The 8,944-nt window shown below is 40.8% G+C and overlaps 1 protein-coding gene across 1 annotated transcript in view; it reads right to left on the reverse strand.

The window, feature by feature from the left end:
• Window positions 1-8,648, reverse strand: part of rps6kl1 (ribosomal protein S6 kinase-like 1) — a 33,266-nt gene extending 24,618 nt beyond the window's left edge. Inside the window, exon 1 of the mRNA XM_080202312.1 lies at window positions 8,313-8,648. The gene's annotated coding sequence lies outside the window, so the exon portion shown is untranslated. The remainder of the gene's footprint in view (window positions 1-8,312) is intronic.
• Between the last annotated feature and the right edge of the window lie 296 nt (window positions 8,649-8,944).

The raw sequence follows: 8,944 nt of genomic DNA on the forward strand, positions 1-8,944 counted from the left end.
AAATAAATACAGCAACTATCACTCGAGAAAATGTAATGGGGCTCTGAACTAATAGAGTCATAGAGGTTTACAGCATGGAAACAGGCCCTTCAGCCCAACTTGTCCATGCCGTCCTTTTTTGCATTGGAGGCAGTCCAGAGAAGGTCAACTAGGTTGATCCTGTGCATGGAGGGATTTTGTTTTTAGTGAGGCGAGGTTAAGCAGGCTGGGCCTGTACTCATTGAAGTTTAAAAGAATGAGAGGCAACGTTATAGAGACATATAGGATTCTCGGGGGGCTTGACAGGGTAAATGCTGACAGGCTTTTTCCCTTGCGGGAAGAGTCCAGGATCAGATGGCATAATCTCAGATTAAGAGACACCCATTTAAGACAGAGTTCAAGGCAGAGATAGATCTTTGATCAATAAAGGGAATCAAGAGTTATAGGGATAAGGCAGGAGAGTAGAGTGGAGGACTATGTCAGAGCAGTCATGATCCGCGCTAATGGCTGAGCAGACTCGATGGGCTGAATGGTCGTCTTCTCCTTCTCTTGTGTCTTATGGTCTTATGAACCTGACAGCCTACACAATTGGGTTTTAAAAGAAATGGCCATAAAAGATAGTGGATACATTGATTTTGATCTTCCAGTATTCCCTAGATTTTAGAACTATTGCTATGGATTTGGAAGGTAGCAAATCTCACCTGGTGGTTCAAGAAATGTGAGAAAGAAAACAGAAAACTCTAAATCAAGTTAGCCCTGATGTCAGTGGTGAAGACAATGCTAGAATCTGCTATTGAGGATGAGGTTACAGCAGTCTTTGGCGGTGGGGGGACAATACAATTATCTGAATGAACATTGTTTTATGTACAGAAATTGCCTTTAACAAATCTTTTGGCACCTTTTGAGGGCACAATTAACAGGGTAGGAATAGTGAAAGGGAACCATTGGATATAATGTGTTTTTTGGTAAGGTACCATGCAACAGTTTTTGGAATTGGGGGCAATAACTAGCATTAATTCAGGATTGATGGACAAACAAAGAAGTGTGGAAATAATAGGACATTTGCAGGATGGCAGGGTTCCTGAGGCATCAAGCAAGTACCCATACTTGCATTACAGCTATTTACAATCTATATCAATGACATAGATGACACGGCTGAGACTAAGAGCGGGTTTTCTGATGACAAATAGGAAACTGGGCAGTATAACGTAGGCATGAAGAATGGCAAGAGGTATAGACCAGTGAATTATTTGGTATGTACTTGGACGTGTAGTACAATGTGGGAAAATGTAGAATTATTCACACCAGTAAGAATAATAGCAAAGTAGATTTATTTTTAAAAAGGCAAATGTCAAGTAAATAGGATAATTTAGAGGAAAGTGGTGGGCCTTGGTGGTAAAGCAAGCAATTAGGAAAGCAGTAGTATTGTTACAATCCTAGTTAACTGAACAGGAAGAATCCAGAATGGAATCCTAGCTCAAAGGACTGTGACTTTATTTTTTTTTTTAAAATAAAACACAGAAGAATAAAAGCATAGGATAGTAATTAGTTTTTAACAAGGAAAACAAATATTAAACAGGAAAAACTGGATTATGATAGTACTCCTTTACTGCTCCCTTAGCTTAATAATTAGACACAAATTTTAAGATTAGCGTGGATTAGAACTACATCTCAAGTTACAACAGTCTCATTATCACAACTTCCTTTTAAGCACACAGATCAACTGTGGTCAAGTACACACACAGATGTCTGTGTATTTCTTCTCAGCATCCCCCCCCCCCCCCCGCACCCCCCCATGAAAGTTTCCAAATTCCACTCCCAAAAACATGCTTTAAAATTTTCTTCCACAATAATGCTTTCCATCAACAGTTTACATTCCAAATCAAGTTTTCCAAATGACTTAAGCAATGCTTCCACTCTACTTAAGTGAATCCAGTATCCAGGTTTTATACTACTCTTTTGGACGTTTTTGTACTGCTGTAAAAATTGTTCACAACTGCTTTATCTCTTAATTCCCAGACTCCATAAATTGCGTCAAACTTTTGACTTACATCTGAAGTTTGCTTTTCCACTTTAAATCAGGTTGCTGCAATTGTCTCTAACATCAGAACATTCTGTTTACTTTTCTGAACAATACCTTGATCTCCCTTCTCTTGACTTTAGTTGTCTTAAGACGTGTCTGTCTTTAGTTATCTGGACAGTAACTGCTTCTTTGGGAAGTCTGTCTCTTCGCAGCTTCCATCTTATCTGATCTCTCTTCTGGCAAAGTTGAGAGATGTTTATTCTCTGGTGTTTAGTGCTGGACTTGAACCCCAAGGTATATAATGAAACCAGATTAGACCTCCAACAATGCTTCTATTTTAGCATTGAGAGGATAGAATGTTTCACTCCAGGAGTGATTCCACTGACAAATTAGGGTTATCATCAAAACAAGCTCTATTCATAACAGAATAAATATAACTCAAAATGTAGCAGGTTAATTCTTAACAGCTGAACAATCTTTGAACATGAAACAATTCTAATTTCTAATATCACTATTTGAGTTCCAATTAAGCAACATTCTGTTATGGACTTAAAAATGCACTTAAGTATAGTTAGCAATCCAAAAATACTTGCTCTAACTTGAGTAACAGCTGTGAAGGTTGCAAAGAGACTTTTGAGAGAGAAAGAGAACAGTTTGTAGGTGTCGATCTTTCAACAGCCCCCTCCAGTAACTGAACAGTGGAAGCTGTTTTTGCCCTCTGTTACAAACCTAGTTCCTCCCATTTCTAGTATCACATGACTATATGACCTTGTATAGTTTAACGAGGAAAACACCCCCAGGGTTTTTTTCCTTTGTAAACAAAAGCCTATTAAGCCTTCTGCTAAATAAATATTTGCATGGCTAAAACAGTAATTATCCTGCTTTCCAGTATTTGCTGCACTCCTACTAGACAGACCGACTCCTATAACTAAACTCAATCTCAAAGCACTCTCCCTTAAACATAAAATATGTTAATAGCAGTACCATCACAAACAGCCATCAAATTCAGCAAAGTGAAGAATAAAAGGCCTTTCTACCTTAAAAGAGCCTCCAGTTGCTAAGCAACCACTACTACTCCTGCCTATTTACCGTTCACACCATAACCCGCCCTAAGAGCAACAGAAACAGTTGGAACTGAAATCAACACCTATACAAATACTTTTGTCCAGCATGAATCCAACAATATTAATTCGATGTAGTTGAAAATAAGTGATGAGTTTACAAACGTCTGGACCTGGATTTGGGGAATCAGCCTGGCCAGGTGGTCGACGTTTCAGCAGGGGAGCAGTTCGGGAACAGTGACCACAATTCTGTAAACTTTAAGGTACTGATGGGTAAAGGTAAGTATAGTCCTCAAGTTAAGGCTAATTACAACAATATTAGACAGGAACTGGGACAGATGTTTAGGGGCAAATCAACATCTGGCATGTGGGAGACTTTGAAGTGTAAGTTGATAGGGATTCAGGACTAGTACATTCCTTAAGGATGAAGGTTAAGTATGGCAAGTTTTGGAAACCTTGGATAACAAGAGATATTGTGAGCCTAGTCAAAGAGAAAAAGGAGGCTTTTGTCAAAGTTAGGAGGCTGGGAACAAACAAAGCAAGTGTGGAATACAAGGAAAGTAGAAAGAAACGTAAGCAAAGAGTAAGAAGAGCTAAAAGAGGTCATGAAAAAGCATTGGCCAGCAGGATTAAGGAAAATTCCAAGGCTTTTTATACATATAACCCAGATAAACGTGTAGTAGTCCATTTTGGCAGGTCAAATGGGATGAAGGAGTATAATATCAAGGGTAAGACTCTTAGCAGTTTAGAGGATCAGAAGGACCTTGGGGTCCAGGTCCATAGGACTCTTAAATCGACCTCGCAGGTACAGGATGTGGTTAAGAAGGCGTAAAGTGCACTCGCCTTCATCAATCAAGGGATTGAGTTTAGGAGTTGGGAGATATTGCTGCAGCTTTATAAGACTCTGGTCAGACCCCACTTGGAGTGCTGTGCTCAGTTCTGGTCGCCTCATTACAGGAGGGATGTGGAGGCTATTGAAAGGGTGCAGAGGAGATTTACAAGGATGTTGCCTGGATAGGGTGAGGGATAGGTTGAGGGAGCTTGATCTTTTCTCCTTGGAGAGACAAAGGGTGAGAGGTGATCTGATAGAGGTGTATAAGATGTTGAGAGGTATTGGTTGGGTGGATTCTCAGAGGCTTTTTCTCAGGGCTGAAATGGTTGCTACGAGAGGACACAGGTTTAAAGTGATAGGAAGTAGGTACAGAGGAGATGTCAGGGATAAGTTTTTCCACTCAGAGGGTGGTGGGTGAGTGGAATCGGCTGTCATCGGTGGTGGTGGAGGTAAATTCGATAGGTTCTTTTAAGAGACTTCTGGATGAGTACATAGGACTTAATAGGATTGAGGGTTACAGATAAACCTAGTAAGTAGCGATATGATCGGTGCAACTTGTGAGCTGAATGGCCTGTTTGTGCTGTAGTTTTTCTACGTTCATATATAAAGAGCAGAGGGTAGCCAGGGAGAGGATTGGCCCACTCAAGGACAAGGGAGGAAACCTGTGTGTGGAGCCAGAGGATATGGATGAGGTATTAAATGATACTTTGCATCAGTATTCATCAAAGAGAAGGACTTGGTGGATGATGAGTCTGGGAAAGGATATGTAGATACTTCAAGTCATGTTGAGGTCAAAAAGGAGATGGTATTGGGGTTCTTGAGAAACATCAAGGTAGACAAGTCTTCAGGGCCTGATGGGATATACCCCAGAATACTGAGAGAGGCAAGAGAGGAAATTGCTGGGGCCTTGAGAAATCTTTGTATCTTCACTGGCTACAGGGGAGGTCCTAGAGAATAGCCAATGTTGTTCCTTTGTTTAAGAAGGGTAGCAAGAATAATCCAGGTAATTACAGGCTGGTGAGCCTTACATCAGTGGTGGGGAAATTATTGGGGAGGATTCTTCAAGACTAGGATTTATTGTCACTTGGAAATAAGTGGACATATTAGCGAGAGGCAACATGGTTTTGTGAAGGGGAGGTCATGTCTCACGAACTTGATCGAGTTTTTCAAGGAAGTGATGAGGATGATTGATGAGGGTAGGGCGGTGAACGTTGTCTACATGGACTTTAGTAAGGCCTTTGACAAGGTCCCTCATGGCAGACTGGTGCAGAAGGTGAAGTCGCATGGGATCAGGGGTGAGCTGGCAAGGTGGATACAAAACTGGCTCGGTCAAAGACAGAGGGTAGCAGTGAAGGGTGTTTCTGAATGGAGGGCTGTGACAGGTGGTGTTCCTCAGGGATCAGTGCTGGGACCTTTGCTGTTTGTAATATATAAGTAAAGGAGAAAAATGTAACTGGAGTGATTAGTAAGTTTGTGGACAACACAAAGGTTGGTGGATTTGCAGACAGTGATGAGGACCATCAGAGGATACAGTAGGATATAGATCAGTTGGAGACTTGGGCACAGAGACGGCAGATGGAGTTTAATCCAGACAAATGTGAGGTAATGCATTTTGGAAGGTTTAATACAGATAGGAAATATACAGTAAATGGCAGAACTCTTAGGAGTACTGATAGGCAAATGGATCTGGGTGTACAGTTACACAGGTCGCTGGAAGTGGCAAAGCAGGTGGAGAAGGTAGTCAAGCAGGCATACGGCATTCTTGTCTCCATAGGCCAAGATATTGAGTTTAAAAATTGGGAAGTCATGCTGCCTCTTTATAGAACCTTGATTAGGCCGCACTTGGAATATAGTGTTCAATTCTGGTTGTCACACTACAAAGATGTGGAGGCATTGGAGAAGGTACAGAAAAGATTGACCAGGATGTTGCCTGGTATGGAGGGCATTAGCTATGAGGAGAGATTGGAGAAACTTGGTTTGTTCTCACTGGAGTGAAAGTTGAGGGGAGATCTGAGAGAAGTCTACAAGATTATGAGAGGCATGGACAGAGCAGATGGTTAGAAGCTTTTTCCCAGGGTGGAAGAGTCAATTAGTCGGGGGCATAGTTTAAGATGCGAAGCATAAGGTTTTTAAACAGAGCGGTGGGTGCCTGGAACTCATTGCCAGGGGATATGGTGGAAGCGGATACAGTACTGACTTTTAAGGGGTGGCTTGACAAGTACATGAATGAGATGGGAATAGAGGGATATAGTCCCTGGAAGCATAGGGGGTTTTAGTTAAGTTGGGTAGCATGGTCAGTGCAGGCTTGGAGGGCCTGTTCCTGTGCTGTAATTTTCTTTGCATTACATTTCAGATAAGCCAAAACTTCCAGCAACGCAACATCTGAAGGATAATTTTCAAAGGCTTTAAAGTTTCATTTTCTGCCATTGATTCTATGGCCTCTAATTTGAGCTAAATCAGACTGTGAAAGCCAAGTATTCCTTCTGAACCACAGCTAGGCTTTAACTTCCACCCTTTCCTCAACCTTACAGGATGCCATATTTACAGCTTTAGTCTCAAAGATTCTCCATATCTTTGATATCAGTCACAGTTTCTACATCTTTCATAGACCAACGCATCTAAACGCACTTGGCAACAAATACCATTTGCTCATCACTGCCATCTTTATTGGCTAACCTAGCTCATCGTGTCCTTTACAAGACAGTTATCTCCTTATTCTCTTGTTAAAGGAAATCTCCCCATTACCCAAAACTCTCCAAAATGCAGTTTACCTCCTCACGCAGCACCACTTGGTCCTTTGTTCTTGCCCTCTTTGCACCACCATTGGCGGTAGAGGTTGCAGTGACCTCAGTTTTACGCTGAAACTCTTCTACCTCTGTATTTTAAAATGTCTCTAAAAAACTGCTTTACTTGATCAATCTTTGTCATCTCTTCTGACTTTCCATTGTTACTAAGTGTTTATTCCTTCTGCAAGATTATAGACTAAAGCCATCACCCATCCAGAGACTGTAATACCTTGCAGCATTCAGCTGATTAAGTTAGTCCCAGGTTTTCATTTGCACTACTTTATCCAGAACTCCACTCCATAAATTTAATCACTTTACATGAAAAAAGCTTGAATAAACCAAATATTTATTTAAATAACAAGCTTGAAGCTTTGCCTCATAATTCCAAAGAAGTTGTAATGGTTCAAAAAGTAAAGACATTATTTTAAATATCTTTTGGACCATTTTGGCTGAAAATCCATTTTTCCCATCTCTCCCTTCCTGTGCACACTTAAAGGACATTGAGACATTTTAAGTCTCAATGAAAGGTGCAATGTGATTTGTACGTTTCAAGTAGATGGGTTTTTGATAAGAGAGGGGATTAAGGGTTATGGGGAGAGGGCGGGAATGTGGAACTGAGCCACGACAGATCAGCCATGATCTTATTGAATGGCGGGGCAGGCTCGAAGGGCTAGATGGCCTACTCCTGCTCCTATTTCTTATATACTTACAATCATCTGGCTACCCCTTGTATATCCTACAGTAAGTTATAAGAAAGATCACATTCATTATACAACAACCATTTTGTGAACATTTGAAAATTAGACAAGAGAAGTCTACAGAACCAGTACTACAATAATACAGATGAGACATCATCAATCTGGGCATTCAGACAACGTCAGCACCTGTGGCTCGCTTCAACTACAACATACATCCCCTCCATGTGGTGTGATCCATTGGGGATTTTGTACAACACTAGAACCATGTTGGCTTCTTACCATATTGTCTCAAGAGAGTCAGGTATTAAAGAGACAAAACAGATTTGAAAAAAAAAGAGCAAAACTTCATATTTATTGACCTATAAACAGTGTTTATAACAACCACAAAATAAACACCGACTAAAGCGATTGCCAGTTTCTCTGAGACATTCAAAAGAATGAATTATAAATTCACCGTACATGGCATACTAGTAGTACTAATCTTTTAATTGCCTTCTACTTCCCAAACAAAAAAGCTTGTCAAACACTTTCCTTGAAGCCGAGTGCCTTTTTGAAAATCTTATGTTAACACAAGCCGCTTATATCCCATCAGAATATTAGAGGTGCTAATTTGCTAAATCTTCCCTTGGTACTCACAGCTGTTACACTCAACATGTCACGCACTTCACACATTTAAACAGCAATGATATCAGACATTCAAACGAGCTATCTGCTGGGAGGGAATCCAAGTTGGATTCACTTCTCTGCTCATTTTAATAACTATTAGTTAATTAACAGACACGTTTGGCGTTCTAACATCTGCACTTTAGATAGTGGGTGGAAGAACATTTGAATTTTACTCAATTTGAAACCAACCTATAACATAATAGCCACTCTCCATATGTTTCTATATCTAGATTTTTAAAAAAATCTTAGTTGGAAGGGTGTAAGTACCTTAACATTTGGGAATTTGATACCTCGATTTCCTTTACAAGACAGTCTGAAAAGGTAGGATTAGATTTATTTGAAACGTGGTTCTTGCTACTAGAATACAGGCTGTGTGCCTCCCACTCTCCTCCAGTACGATGAGCAGACATCTCTGGCCCTGGGGCTGTGTTACACCGTGCAAGCTCCGGATTCACTCACTCACCACCGGGTTACAATGTATCACCAAAGAGCAACTGTATCACCTTCGCCCACCATCCGGCTTCATTTCCTGCCAACTCTCTCATCCACCTCCCGCTGCACCAATTCCTTTTCCCTAATCCTTTTTCCTACCGGAAATCTCCTACTCCTGCAGCTTTCACTACATTTTCCCCACCCACACCTAACCACTTTACGACAACGTTGTAAAATTTCCCAAAAAAACAAAGGTTTTGTTCCACGCCCCTTCTAAATATTGTCGCAAACTGATACAAGAGGGTGGATCCGATAACTTGATTGGCGGCAACGAGTTCTTATTGTATTCTTCACTTTGGCGAGACGGATTTATTGAACATCTGAGTTGATGGACGAAGAGATTTTGCAGTGGCATTTACAACAAGGTTTTCTACTAACCATGTTTTGACTTGACATATTTGCCTTAT

The sequence above is a fragment of the Carcharhinus amblyrhynchos genome, chromosome 14 (genome assembly GCF_965287045.1).
Source record: "Carcharhinus amblyrhynchos chromosome 14, sCarAmb.v2.hapA, whole genome shotgun sequence".
In the NCBI taxonomy this organism is placed as follows: Eukaryota; Metazoa; Chordata; class Chondrichthyes; order Carcharhiniformes; family Carcharhinidae; genus Carcharhinus; species Carcharhinus amblyrhynchos.